Raw genomic sequence first — 16,306 nt, forward strand, 5'->3', positions numbered from 1 at the left:
GAGAACAGGGCTCGAGTGAGCTGAAAAGATACAGCACCTGCAAGGACAAAAAGGCTGAAATCCCTCATGGATGCCAGCAGAGAAAATAATTTTTACGGTCCCCGAACATGTGACCTGGAAAGTGGTATCAAAGCCCATTCAGACAGATAAGGTCGTTCCCATCAAATTGAAGACAGAAGATGAAAACAATGCAACACAACATGTAGATGGAGAGTAAGTGTCCTTGATCAAGGTGTGGCAAGTCAGAGGGGTGAAACAATAGTTGGAAGCAGGCGACGCTTTGAGCTCAGCTTACGACCCATCATTTTGGCTCACATGCTGGTAAACTTCCTAACCTGACAGGGCTTGCACTGACAGTATATAACTACTGTTTGATGTGAAAAAGTTTGTTAGCTCTCATCAATCAGTTCTGTTCCACTTTGTTGTTTGTATTGTGTTCGCCCAGCTGTAATAAACAGCATTACTTCTTACCTGGTGAGTGCTCCTTTTTGGTAACTTATTCATTACGAGTAATAGAGTACCCCTGATACAACATGATAAAAAAAACATTCAATAATATAGTTCAATACACATTGATTGAAATACCAATGTGCCTTCAATTTTTCCATTGACATTTCCCAGCCTAGGAAATGTTATCTTTTCCTTTAATGCCCAATATCTATAATATCCTTCCCAATATATGAAATGCAGAGGCAGCAATCACCAAAGATTCCGCCAAATAAATGGCATATCAAAATTGGTTGACTGGGTACAGATTTTAGTCAAGTAAGTGCATGGTGTTTGCAGGGAAAATCTTTGCAGTTTATATTCAGCATTATGCTTTAAGTGGCTAGAAAGGCAATAGACCAGACACAATCCCAGTTTAATGACTTGGACCTCAATTGCTGCAGGGTTTTCTACCTCAGACATCTCTAGGCAATAGCATCCAAGTGGGATTGGACTGGAATCATTAATTCAATATGCACCACATTGCCAGACCCAATTCGTGAATGCTCAATGAATTGGAATAAGATACTAGACGACGGTGAGGTCTGATCTGCTAAAAATATCTACAACCAAAGCTTGTTTAGGGTGTGTTCTTTGAAGATGGTTTCCCGGGACGGCTTTCATCATCCAGGTGCATCATCAGCCCAACTCTTGACAGGCGTTTACTGTCTCTTTTCAACTCCCCCCTCGCAGCCTCGCCGTCCTTCATCCCACCTCCCCCACCCCAGTTTTGGTACCCCGCCACTGTGCTACTCCTCGGAAATCATTCAACGGTGGGAACCAGATTCATTTAGCTACCCTCAGTTCTCGCTCCACTGTCAAACACTATTCAAACATCTGTCTCCTCCTTTAAGACCTTGACCTCAACGTCCTAACTCTCACTGAGATATGGTTCAAGATCTCTGTCACTGCTTTTATCTGTGGGCTCTCTGTCTTTCCAACCCTATCCCTCACTCTTGCACTATGTACAGGCCCCCGTACCTATCCCCATTTTGTTCTCAGAATGGGCAGACCTCTTCTTCTCTCTCCTGACCTCCTCCTCCAATCTTCTCTTCCTTAGGGACTTCAACATCCATCTTGACTCTCCGGATTTGGCCTCTGTACTGTTTCGTGACATCTGTAACTCTATTTCCCTAAAAATGTTTCCATCTGGCCCAACCCACTCTGCCGGAGACACCTTGGATGCTCTCATCTCAAAAGACATCTCTCTATCCAACCCTCTAACTACTCCTCTCTCCTAGACCAATCACTTCTCCCACCGTGAGCTCCCTGGTCCCTTGACTGTCAGTCTCCTTCTCAGTCATTTGACCAATGAAGTGTGTCAGTCGCTGCATTTGCCATCACCTTCATCCCTCCTCAGGCGCCTGCCCAAGTCTCTCATACTGACTCTGCTCTGGCTAACCTCCATCTCTCCATCTCTAGCACCCTGGACATCCTTTCCCCTGACATGAGGATCTGCATGGACCCTGCCACCAAATGCAACGCTTGATATGACTCCGACTTGGTAGCTTTGAAACGCAAGTGCAAAGCTGTTGAGCGGAAAAGGCAGGTCTCAGTACATCCTCTGAAAACACTGTCCTGCCAGTTGTTCCAATGGCATTATCGTCTCGGCATCCGCTCCAAGAACAGGACTGAAGCTCAAGCCTGCATCACTGGGGCCACCAATAACATGGCTGAACTTTTCAAAATCTGCAAGGAACTTGTCAATCCTAGCACTATCCTCCTCTACTCTTCCCTCCCTGCCCCTCGGCATTGCACTGGCCTCCCACTCCTCCACCAAAACTCAGGATATCCTGTCCTCACTGTCTTGTACTCCCCTCTGCATACCCCTCTTCTCTTGCATCCCTTGGCCCTCCTCCTTCTCTCCCACTGCACCAGATGAGTTCTCCAGAGTAGTCCGCTCTATGAAAGTTTCCCCCAAACAGGTGCTCCCCTGCTGTTCCAGAACCATCAAGGACAATATTGCCTCTCTCACCCCTTACTTGGCTGACCTTTGTAATCACACCTTTGCCATTGGCTCTTTTCCACAACACCTCAAGCACTCTCTTGTGCACCATCTCCTAAAAAAGCGGTCTGCAGACCCTTCATGACCGGCTAACTATCGTCCTATCTTCCCCCCTTCTTGGGCAAACTCATTGAGAAGTTAGTGTTAGGGAGAATTCTCAAGAATCTGCTAATTTACCTTACCTTTTGAGACCCCCAGCAACTTTGCTGGATTTCTAGGATTTAAATTTCTACCTGGAAGGAGTGTGAGCCTTTTTTCCCACTCTTTCATGTATTTTGATGTGTGTTTTACTTTTATGTTCTTTGGAGTATTTAGACAAACTCCATAGCATCATCTTTTTCTTGTGTGTCAGACAGCACCTTCAGTGCAGTGGCACACGGATGTCTTTCAGACTTCCCAAGGTTTAAATACCTTCTCTGGTACTGACTACTGTCTCCCAGTGCGTGTAAAGTTAAATTGACTTTGCTAGTCTTTTTAAATTCATAGACCCAGCACAAACTATCTTCCTATAGACTGCTGGAGGGGTTGCCTAGCATCCCCTATGTCTAAACACTCATGTAACAGTCACATGTTACCTTTTCCTCTTGAATGCTTGGTGGCAGTGGTTTTAGAACGAACTACCATGATTTTTCCTGACCGCGAACACCGGTAGCCTAAAATAAAAGGGTCAGCCATGTTTTTCAATATGGCGCCCAAGACCACTCTGTAAAAACAGACTCTGGTCATCTTTTTTGCCATTTCTTTTCGGAAAGGTCCTTCTACTTTTTGTCTCTGCATGCAGTAAACCAGGTTTGGTCCCTTTGTTCGATGGCCTTTGGCGGGCTTCAGTGCTGAATCCCTCCTCTGGCGCCTGAGTGTCTGGGGTGGACAGGATGTGAAGGAGGTTCCCAGAATTTCCTGTGCTTAGTCTCCTTGGAGACTTGAATGCACTCTGGCATTATTGGCTGGCTGACTGTCCGGCAAGGAGAGCCACCCTGCTGGGTCAGTGACAGCTAGGCTGGAATGAATGGGAGAAATTGTTTAAAAGCATGTCTCTGGGACTCGGAAGGCAGAGTGACCACTGGAATGAAAGAACCAAATACGAGCTGAAGGAAGATGAGTGCTGCAACTCCTGGACCATTGGTTTGCCCGGTGAAGCCCTGCTGCAGGTCCGAATTGCCTGAAACTCCCTCGACAGAGAAGCCCCTTCAAGGACGACTCTTCCCTTTAGCTGGTGGGAACAACCAACTTGCAAGCCAGCTGGACACCATCTCCATACTGATCAAATTTTCTTCAGAGTGCTTTTGGAAACCGGATAGCCAGTGAGAAGGATACCAGTTTATGGACTTTAAGGCACTCTCGCCTTAAAACCGATGTTTAGCCAAGCTTGTGGCTTCTTCCCTGGACAGTGCAGCAACCTCCCGACGTCCTCCTTCTTGTCCCCATGACTGAAGCTCAGGAACAGCGAGATTTGCAGGAACTGCCAGGAACAACTGCCTCAGCTACAGCTTTTCTTCATCAATAAGGTACTGTGCAAACGCAGTGTGGAAATCCTTTCTGCCGCTGTGAAAGTTTGTGAAACATTGCCAACTTTGGCGATTTGTTTGCTCCTAATCCAACATATAACTCTTTTTCTGGCAAACTACTTCTAAGAACATTGGCAAAGACTTAATCGTGTACTAACAGAACTGTGCTATCCTATCCAAGACACTGAACCATTGACTTTGGCCCAGGCCTATTGAATTGAATTGCCTCTTGTAGTGAACTGAAACTATTGGCCCTACCTCTAAAAGTAATTGTGTTTTGATTCTTATAACCTTTGTCTTTCTGTCCGTTTTGAAAGTTACTGAAGTGCCATTTTGCTCCCACTTCATCGGAGTCTAACTTGTTCATAAACTTATTGGTGTGTACTGTAGTGTAGTTTAGTATGATATTGAGCTGCTTCTTCCTAGTGGAATGTTTTCTAACTAAATGTGTAAATGAATGTATAGAAACCTTGAGTAAGTTTTTGTTTGAACTACTGTGATTGCAAGTCCTTTGTGTAACATCCTGTACTGCTCACGTCCCTCTTGAGATAAGTCTGGCTGCTCAGCCACTGCTACCACATAACTGTGTATTACAGGCTTGTACCAATGTTGAGACTGTGCTTACACCTGTAGTCTTAATTGTGTGTAGTGTTCCCAAAGAGTACTGCATGTAATTCATGGTCATCCCCCAACTGACCCACCACACCAAATCAGCTGAATGCCTCCACAACCCGCAGTCTGGTTTCAGATCAGCCAGAAGCACATACACTTCTCTCCTAAACACCCTTGCAGACCTTCTCTTGAACGTGGATTCAAACTGTCCCTCTGTTCTGATTTTTCACGATTTTTCGTCTGCATTTGATACTGTCAATCCAAGCATCCTCATAAATCATCTCTGTGATACCCTAGGCATTACGGACAGGGCACTGGCCTGGCAGACCTCCTTCCTTTCAAACTGACCCTCCCAAGTGCAATTGAGCCCTTTCCTCTCCTCAACCTCACTCCCCACCTGTGGCACCCCTCAGGGCTCTATACTATTGCCATGGGTCTTCAAGATCTACCTTGCCCCTCTGGCCCACTTGATCTTCCATCCTCACTTCCAGTGCTATGGTGACACATAGCTTTCCTTTAAGCTTCCATCCTCTACCACCTCTCGTTCCTCTCTCATTCTTGACTGCTTACTGCTATCCAGACATGGTACTCGGCTAACAATCTGTGCCTTAATGCCAGTAAAACAGATCCTTTCTTATTGGGATGCCTGCTCCCTATTTACCCTCCACCCTCTGGCCTCCCTCCTTGGGTCTCCTCCCCTCACCCTGCACGTTTTGTCTCTGCAGCAGCCCTGTACGACTGTTACTGTTACTTTCCAATCCCCCCCCCCTTTTTTACTTTGTGGTGCCTGGAAACACTTGTGAATAGGCACCATACAAACGTCCAATAAATAAATAAAATGATATCTTCTTTGTTAATCTTTGTTACACTATGAGGGATGAAAAGTTGGGAAAGGAGCAGCTGACAATTACAGATCTTTTCTTCAGCTTTTTTAGCTTTTGACCTGCACTAGCATGATGTCAAGTCGACCCGTGTTACTATAACTCTTTTAAATGAACTTGTTCATGCCATTGGATGAATTAAAAGAAGCATAAATCACTCCTGAAATGTGGCTGGCAATTCACAAGATTTCTGAGGTCTTGGAATTTCAGCACATTTCTCTATGTAATATGTGATTGACCTCCATAAGAGGCAATGATGAGCACGGCACACCAAAATGGGAGACATTTTGAGCCTGCTCTACCAGAGGGCCACAGGAGAAACCTCACAGCACTCCACCTTCTCATGCAATATTACCCACTGAATATTGTCTTACCGCCCTAATAATGAGCTCTGCCAGCACCCCAGCTCTAAACCTGTCTCTACCCGCAGCTTTTCTCTGCACTGTATCAATCTGTCACAGGATCCCAGCATGTACACATGATGTAAAACTGGCCTGCTTATCTTGGTTCAGCCTGTACCTCCCCCTGTACTCCTGCACTCTCTGCATCCTCTGTGGGCATTTTTTCTGCAATGTCCCCACCCCCTCTGCTTACATCTATCTGTGCGTTTTACAAAAGAAGACCCCTTCTTTACACAAAAGCAAACAGTGTTGGCTTTGCCACTGCTGTTAATCTCTTCTTCCCCTCACCTGCTTGAGGGAGAATTGTCTGGGAAACTAAGCAGCTCTGCAGCTGAGTGCAGTCACACTCTGTAGTTGATGCTGGGTCTGGCTGCTAGAGCTGCCAGAGTGAATTGAGATGTTACTAATCTCGTGTCTTTCTTTTTTCCAACATGCTATTTCCTTATAACACATGGCTGCCTGAAATAACTGTATAACAGTCTGGATAAAATATTCTTTTTACAGGCTAATTGTGACATCGCAAGTGACCTGCAATATGACAATTACAACACACCTGCTCCGTAATCACTTATTACGCTTCAGTCGTGACATCACACTGCCTGCTGCCCGAGCCAGCACAGAGCAGAACTCCAGTTGTCACTGCAGCAGTTAAAGGCATGGCACACATTTTCAAATTCTTTGCTTATTAAATAGTTTTCTGTGACACGTTAGAGCGATTAATTGTCAAGGAACTGCTTATGGTAGAATGTCTAATTTGTGCTCTGCGGAAGTTTAACACATGTGAGCAAGAAGCTGCAAGTTATTACTTATCCTCAAGTACACAATGAAAAGAATTTTACAATGCATTTTATAAAAAATGTTTAAACTATTTTTTGCAAAGCATTCAACCATGCATATTCACATTTTTAAATCCAAACATATTCTACATTGAATATATGGATCAGAAAATGGAACTTCTCTCACATTAGATTAAACATGAGGCCAGGTATTAAAGCAGATGACAGTGTGTGGCAGCCTACCGTATGTAAAAGGGATACTGCAAGTCACCAAGAGTTCTGTGACCTTATAAAGGCACTCAGCTTTAGGCACTGTCCCTTTATTTGGACATGGAAGTCTGAATGACTTGTAATATACTTATAACGCATGGTAGGGGGTACTTTATCCCATATATTACAACCATTATTTGATAGCACAACTCACTTTTTCCTTCTGTAGATTTGAAAGGCATTGAAAGTCACCGGGGCATACACTGACCACATAGGAAGAGGGGGTGAGCACATGGACTGTGGACTTTTGTAAGGTCATGTGGCTCCGTGGTTGCATACATCATATGTGAAGAATGCACAATCAAATCACATTTGTCATTTGACCCATCACTGCCCCCCGATTCTTTTTGACTTTCATATGCTTTCCCTTTCTCATGTCTCTAATGCAACTTACCCCAGAAATAAACATCTGCCCCGGTAAGCACAGTCTCTCAAGCAGTCAGTGAGCGCTGACTGATGCGGACTGCAAAAGGTGTCATAGTGAATTGTAATCTTAGTAGACAGCTCTACACTAATTAACACACCTCAGCTTCCATGCATGCAATATATGGCAAAAGGTTTTCCAAGCGGCTGGCATCGTATTGACTTGCAATATCCTTATGTAAATTGGGGTTATTTTATCCCCCACATTTCAGGTCATCTGTGATGTCATAGCGCGCTGGTGGTAACAGAAGATGTGCAGACATGCATACAGAGCTGACAGTCTACTATGTGTAATAGAAGCTACATTGCCCCCATATTAGCATGATACAGGGTGCAGGAGCAAGCTGTGATATGACCTGCATTATTGCTGCTATAGCCAAGATTCCTCTGGGGCGCGTCTGTAATCACCACCAACACTTCCTGAAAGCCCAGTACTCACAGTGAGTGACACATGCACTTGCCTCTCCCCTGCAGCTTTCGGTGGTGTTACAGACACTCTGCAAAGGTGCAAGTGCAATTAACTCTACAGCAAAAACTATCCCAGTGTAAAAACATATTTCAATGCATGTTTGCACGAGGGTAAAGTGCTATGACTGGGGAAAATACTGCACTGGTGCAAAAATGCATTCAAGGATAAGACTCCCGCTTTAAATGGGGCAGATTGGGACATGGCAATGTAAATGCGAGGCCTTATACATTTATACCTCCATTTAACTCCCCAATTTCGTGCTGAAGCAAGTTGGAGGGGGTAAGATCTCTGCCGTGCTGACCTCCACAGACCTGCACAGGATTTTCATACAGTGCAATCCACCTCGGTTTTGCACCTGGTGAAATCCAGGCAGATTCGATCACAATCCATCAGTAAACACCGAAACATGAAAGAGTAAAAGCAAGTTGGCCTCGCTGTTATGATTTCCTTCTCCCCTGCACCTCATGATGGTTAGAACAGCATGCCGGGGACGCCAATGCAGGCAAGTGCTAACGCTTGTTCTTCCATGCATGGCCATGCATGAGTTTTGCACTCAGACAATTGCAAAGTGTGTGTAATGCGGCCCTATAGGGCCTCATTGCGAGTTGGGTGGTGCAGTAAAAATGTGATGGTAATACCCAACTCATAGTTGGGCAGAAAGATGGAGGATTCACCTCCAGTTCTGGGCTGGAGGTAACTCTGCCGACTTTCTGCCCATTTTCAGCAATATCGCTGGACCAAGTGGCTGTAACAGTAATTTTATTGGGTGGTATTCTGGGGGATTTACTGCCGGGATGCTGTCCAACTCCTAATGAGGCCCATTTTACTACAGGAGACTTTGAAACGTGAATCTGAATATGTGCCTTAAGTTAGCTCAGCATGATAACCACTTGCTTCAAAAATCCTTCTGCAACTTACAGCTGCAGCTTCATGTGCTGAACTGGTCGAAAGACCCTTTCATGCCTCTGTGGACGGTAACCTGAGCTCCATTAACAACAGCAACCATCGTTGCAGTGCCAAGAAGTGTACCCAATCCAGAATAAAGCACTATACAAACATATGATCTTTTCATTATTATGAAGAACACACAATTGGTGTGAGGCACAGGCCAGGCAGTGTAATCTAAAAGATACAAGGGCTCTTTGCAAGATTTTGAGTGAGCGATTGTCTGAGGTACTGGGAGAATAAAACAACTGAATTTAAATGTTTTAAGAACCGTTACTGACTCAAGATGATACAGACTGCAAAAACAGTGGCTGTGTATAAGCACTTTGCTGAGAGTGAACGGACACCTAACACAAAAACATCAGAATTCATGTGGGAAACTTCACCAATGCCCTAAATTACACAACCATCAAATAACTCAACAGATACCCACATCCCACCCAATAATTGTTTCTTCCTCAATAAACCTAATTCAATGGTTGACTTTAGTGGTTCTACTAGTGCTAGCAAAGTTGCCCATCCTTTAAACATAGCTTAACGGTTTCATCTTAGAGCCGGCGTGAAACAGCGAGAAAAAGCAAAGAAAGGGCGGCCTAAAATAGGAAGTCTCCAGGAAACATGTAGAATTCTAAACAGAGCTTCTAACATGCTGGAAGGAGGGCTTTAGAAAGGTCCCATATCGGAGATTTTGGCAATATGCCAATCCAGCATCTACAGGACTCCATCTGGCATCTTGCTGGTATCCGGCTTCCCCCAAAGTAATGTATCTATCATCCTTACTCTCTTCTCCTACTTCTTCCCATCACAGAGCACATACAGCTCACCTTTTGTTCTCTCCATTTCTTTTGTGCAAAGGAGCTTTTGAGACCATCATTTACCATCACAACACTTTACACACTATGAGACTGTTGTACATACCTCAGAGAAAAGAAACCAAACATTTGAATGAGGGAGCGCAAGCCAAGACTCAGGGAGCAGAATGCCAGAAATTCTTGGGAATTTTACGACTTTAAAAAGTTTACGTTTTGCAAAGCTGGGCAGACAAGTTCAGCAGAGGAGTTGCAGTGCTGTTCCAGATGACCAGAATGGTCAGTTTTGCTACTGGTATGCAAATACAATGGCTGCAACAGGGTCAGCGGAAAACTCATGTAGAACCTTACACAGAGTCAATAGAGAAGAACAGGTATGCACCCCCTAAACAGCCTTCCCTCAGTTCCTCTTTCACTGTTAAATATACTGTTGAAGACCCATCAGAAGTTCAGAATCATCACTGGCCAACCAGGGAGATGATTCCCAAAGCTCCAAAAAGGGACACAGATTGCAAGAGGCACAGCTGCTCATGGCAACTGCACCATAATTAATGCTTCATTAAAAGTTGTGCTTATGGCCTCAATAGCCAACAGTTTTTGGCTCAGTTTGTTTCCAAACGTTTTCAGTAGGTGTAATGAAGACGATAGTCTCGTGGCTTTTATCTCCTGATGTGACGTTGAAGTCTAAAGCTCACGTTTTCGATGTTGCTGCACTGATACATGTGTCTGTGCACCTGCGGCATGACAGGGATTTTACATTTCTAAATATTACCTTTCAGTGCTGGCTTTCCCATTACAAACAGGCAGACAAAGACTGGCATATAATGCAGTATAGCTGTGCTAAGTAATATTAAAGGAGAGGAATATATTACTGAGCCATTGCTGTGGAGAGCATACCAATAGTGTATGTACTTTATCAATGAAAATATTGAATTATAGGCCCAACTCATTTAAAATTCTACTCAAACAAGCTGGGAAGATATCCTAAGGTTTACAGCAATAATGTAAAAAGATCACCGGGGAGGAAAAAGAGGAAGAGACAGTCCAAAGCACTCGAGAAAGTGATGATCCTTTGGCACCAAGGTGACGCTGAGAACAATGTGCATGCCATGTTGAATTTAAGCTTGCAAATGCGTGTAAACACTTTATAAACACAATGTTAGCATTGATACTGTAGAGGGTTGAACACTAGAAAGGCAAATGGGAGCAGTGTGGATCATGTGATGCAGCAGATCCAGATGGGCATGTTTTCCACAGCAACTCCCACCTCCTAGATAACATAATACATTAAACACCTAATAACAATGCTAAACAGCTGATGAGTGGCAAAATCCTGATTGTCTCACAGCACCAAACATGGGTGGTTGCCAACCCAAAGAAAAAGCAAAAGAGAATTGAAAAATGTGTGTCCCTAATTCTGGCACATGATGGGACGAAAGTATCAGCATAGATAAAGTACAACTAAGTACAAAAATATATGAATTTATTTATACACCACAATTCGAAATATACGAACAATTAGAAAAATAGACCCATATTTCAGCACAACTGATCATAAAAATACAGTTCAAATATTCAATTTCGACCATTCAAATAAAACAAATGTGTTCTCAACAATGTATATGGGATTATATACATTGTTGAGAACACATTTGTTTTATGATATTGTGGTTTGTTGCTAAGGTTGTGTTTGTGTATGTGGTATAAATGTTTTATGATGAATGGTCGAAATTGAATATTTGAACTGTATTTTTATGATCAGTTGTTGTGCTGAAATATGGGTCTATTTTTCTTAATTGTTCGTATTTTTCGAATTGTGATGTATAAATAAATTCATATATTTTTGTACTTAGTTGTACTTTATCTATTCTTTCAAGATATAAGTACTAGTGTTCCATTCTGGAATACTGGTAGGGTCTCAGTATATCACCTGTACTTTAGAAGTGTTGTGTCCTATCTCTTTGTTTAAATATATTCTGATACCCCCTAAAGGTAGAGATAGTGAATATAAGAGGTACATTTTGTTTGCCCTTGTTTGATTTACTATGAAAGTATCAGCAGCACCAGATCCAACGGCAGGTGCTGGAGAGGCAAGAGCTTCTGAGCCTGTCCTCAGCTGAAGTCCTACAGGAGAGAAGAGAAACAAGGGATTAGTAACACAGGCGAATGCATGATGCAATGGGAAGAGGCAAACCACTTGCTTATAGATTAAATAAAGAGCATTAATTCCAGAGTGGAGGAGCATGAAGGATGTATCAGAAGTCACCATAAATGTCCTGGGGGCCTTTAAGATAAATCCACAAGGTCCAGTGGATATAATAGTGAACAATATTTTACCCAAGGCAATCTGTTTAAGCTTTTTTCTGGTGGAGACAGAAGACCTGCCATTGGATCCCCAAACCCTCCTTGTGCAGCAGTCCAGATCAATCATTGCCAGTATCTAAATATATATATAATTCGTAGGTGTGTTTTCATACTCAGCTGATGCAATATCCCAATGTTAGGTTGCTCTCTGCTTTCCAAATGGCAAAGTGCACTCACTTCAAAAACAGCTATAATTTCAACAAGGAGAATGAGCATGGTTTTACACGGGCACCTTCACCTTCCACTATTGCAAACATTTGGAATTTCGGGTTACTTCTTTCCACCCCCACATCTTTCAGACAGGGCATGGCCGTTCCAGTGTCAATGAACTTAGTGGCTCAATATTTTAGTCTCTAATGAGCAAAACACTGAATGATGAATGCCTCCTCACGACCTAAAACTGAAAGTAGGTGCTTTAATTATGCTACCACACAATCTCCTGCCATCAGAGAGACTCTGCAATGGAACAAGGTTGACAATTACACGTCTACAAAGACATATCATAGAGGCCTGTCTGATAGATGGTACTTAGATACTGTTCTTATACAGTGCATACCTCTCATTCCAGCTGATACGTTTAGAAGGGGGACAGAAGTGACCCTATGAATTATCGACTGATATTGACCTTTAAGATATCCCGGAATGGCGTATATTACACTGCTAACAGCTAATCTTAAATAATAAGGGTAGAGAGACCATCCTCCCAGGAAGACATCCAATGCATTAGCAACTGGGTCACCTTTTACCCTGACTTAATGTTGGTGGTATGGCTAGCCAGGAAGTAGTTTGGAACAGTCAAGAAGCCTTTCAGAATACATGGGCTCTATTATGACATGCTGCACCCCACTATGATGTGGTCAACATTGTAGAACACATTGGGCCTCATTATAACAGTGGCGGTCACGGTATGAACGGTGGCAGAATGGCACCAGCACTGTTCATACCGGACCGTCGCATTACGAGTTCTGCTCGGGGGTACCTGACAGCCCGCCAGGTTAATAACGGCCCCTATGGGGCCGAATGGGGATCGGGAGCCCGGCATTACCGACTCGGCGAATGGGCAATTACTGGCCCACTCATCTCGTAATGGGCCGGTTATTACCCAATCGTGTGAGCGGTGCCGGTAGCGAGCAATGCGGTAGTCGTGCCTGCCATACAGGCACGGCTACCGCTATGCTCGTAACGAGGCCCATTGCATTTTTTACAGGCCCAGATGCAGTGCCACACATGTGGTAACATTTACCCCATCATCCTGAAGCCTGACAAGAGTGAAGCTGGCAGATGTGGTGAATGGCAGTGCAGGTGTGGCCTCAGCTGAGTATATCAATTCTGCGAGAAAAAGAATTCTGTTGTACCTCACACCTGCCCATGTCTGGTTAATGAAGTGCATCTTACCTGGCTGGACTACACCATTTTATCATAGATGTGTATAAGTGTGTGTATGCTCTGCATATAATATGCTATCTAGTGTTCTTCCACTCAATCTCTTTTTCTCATGCTCTTTTGCTTTTTCCAACTCTGTCTCACATTTCATTTGCAGTATAGATACCGCAGGCCAACAAGCCAGAGACAAAAAAGGATGTGACATGCTTTACGTTCGGCTTCCAGGGTTGCAGTATTGTATTAAGAAAGACAGTGATGAGGAGACAGCCAGAGGCCACAAGAGAGAACTAGGGGGAAGGGGGATGGGAGCCAGTGGAGGGAGGCAGAGCAGCGGGGCATTTGGGAAAGGGACTGGAGGGGTCTTGTTACAAAAGCCTGATCCTGCAGAATGCAGCTTTATTTCTGAAATCTGCAATGTTGGCCTTTTGTAACGGCCTTCTGACATAGATCCTGCACATTTATGACTCATTATTACTCTTCCTCTCTTTCTCTCTATGTGGGCAAAAGCCAAGTTGTCAAGTGTGCATTTGCTAGACAGACACAAGCCATAGCTGACTACAGCATGACCAGTGGAAAATCACACATATTTTGAGAGAGAGGAAAGAGGAGGCTGCTGATTTTTTGTGGTGTAAAATAGAATGAGAGTATTGCCCATGATGGCTGGGCCTGGTATTATTCCCCCTGATGGCTGGGCCTGGTATTATTCCCCCTGATGGCTGGGCCTGGTATAATTCCCCCTGATGGCTGGGCCTGGTATGGCTGGGCCTGGTATTATTCCCCCTGGTGGCTGGGCCTGGTATTATTCCCCTTGATGGCTGGGCCTGGTATTTGGAGACATATATTCACATCACATGTGTTCTGCAGAAATGTCATTATCACAATGAGAACACATGGCCCATAGGGGGAAGTCAAGGGGGGCACAGATGTGCTAAGTAGGAAGTGCTGGGATGCTGACATATATATATGTTAAAAATGATTGCAATTCAATGAATATTAAACATGTCTTGCAGAACATTCCTAGAACAGACATATGGTTATTCTTCTGACAGTAGTGTATCATTACAAGATAGACAGTCTGGTAAATTACTATTGCATTTTTCAGAAACAGGTAATTGCAGACTTCATGGCAATACAGATAAATATTAACTAAGCGGGTTCCTGACTGCTTTGCATAAAGTCAAGGAACATAATAATGACCACAGATATTTATATTGGACAAACATCTCTGTGATTCAAAAGGTTTTCAGGTTGACCAATAGGCTTGGTGCACATTTTATTTTCAAAACACTAACCCTAAAACAAATGTTTTTTTTTTGTTTGTTTTTTTAACAGTGAACCATATATATACTTTCTAACAGCCTAAGTATTCAGTAGCAGTTGCAACAACTGTCATTCAGTTATGTCTGAGGGCTGCCCTGCTTCTTGTTTGAAAAGATGTTTCCTCTCCCGTATGATGACACTCCACACTACTGGTGGTTTCCAGGCTGCACAGTTCTGCACATGCCCAGCATTCCCCAAAGCCCACAAAACACAAAGCTTTAGTTAAAAAGATTAAAGGTGATGATTTCATGATGAATGATTACTAATGGGGAACTGGGACGAGGAAGAGGAAGGCAGGAGTAATGTACAAGGGAGGCTATGATAACATGATTGCATACTAGTGTGGATCTGGGATGAGGAAGAGTGAGGCAATGATAATGGTAACATATTACTAATAGAGACCGGGACAACCAATGGGAAGATAGGGTTAATGTAATGGATTAATAATGAGGTACCAGGACGAGGAATAGAGAGGAAGGGGAAATGTAATGGATTATTAATGGGGTGCCAGGATGAGGACTAGGGAGGTGGGTTAAATGTAAAGAATTATTTATGGGGTATCACTAAGAGGAAGATGGAGATAGGGTTAATGTAATGGATTACTAATGGGGTATCAGTACAAGGAATAGGGATGCAGGGGAAATGTAAAGGATTACTGCAGGGATGAGGAGGAGGTAGGCAGATGTAATGTAATGGATTACTAAAGATGCACCATGAAAAGGAGGAGGGAGGCACAGGTAATGTAATATTTGACTATAGGTGTACTGAGACAATATAGTAGGAAGTGGGGGTAATGTAATGTAATGTTTTACAAATGAGGTAACGGGCTGAGGAATCAAGGGGCACAGGCAACATAATGGATTATTTAAGGGGTACCGAGACAAGGAAGAGGGAGGCATAGGTAAAGTAATGATTTACTAACAGGATCACAGAAGAGGAAGTGGGAAGTGTGAATAATGCAATGGGTTAGAAATGGCCTTTTGGGATGGTGAGGAAGGGATAAGGAACTGGATTACTATGGTTTTGCCACACTGTGAGAGATGACTAGAGGAGCCTGGGACGAGAAAGGGAGATGTAAGGGTAATTTATCGGACTACTAATAGGGTAACGGACGAAGGAAGATGTGCAAAGGGAAATGTAATGAATTACTAAAGATATACCGGAATAGTGAAAAGAGAGACACAAGTCATGTAATGGATGATTTTTAGGGCACGAGGCAAGGAAGAGGCAGGCTGGAGTTGTGCAGTGGATTATTAAAGTAGTACCTAGACGAAGAAGAGTGAGTCGGTGTAATGTAATTGATTACTAATGGTGTAAGAGGATGAGGAAAAGGGAGGCAGATTAATGTGATGGATAACCAATGAGGTGCCAGCATAAGGAAGAGTAGCAGGGTAATGCAATGGAAGAAATACATGGTAACAGTTTGAAGAAGAGGGTGGCAGAGTTAATGGAATGCACTACAAAATGGTGTACCGGGATGAAGATGAGGGAAGTGAAGGAATTGTAATGGAATACTAATGGGGGACCGGGACATGGAATAGGGAGACAGTGGTAATGCAATGAATCACTAATGGGATACCAGGACAAAGAAGATGAAAGTCAGGGTAATGGAATATAATTCTACTGAGGTGCAGACGGAGGAGTTGGGGGTAACATA

This window comes from Ambystoma mexicanum, unplaced genomic scaffold (genome assembly GCF_040938575.1).
Source record: "Ambystoma mexicanum isolate Mex_15411 unplaced genomic scaffold, UKY_AmexF1_1 Mex_scaf69, whole genome shotgun sequence".
Classification (NCBI taxonomy): Eukaryota; Metazoa; Chordata; class Amphibia; order Caudata; family Ambystomatidae; genus Ambystoma; species Ambystoma mexicanum.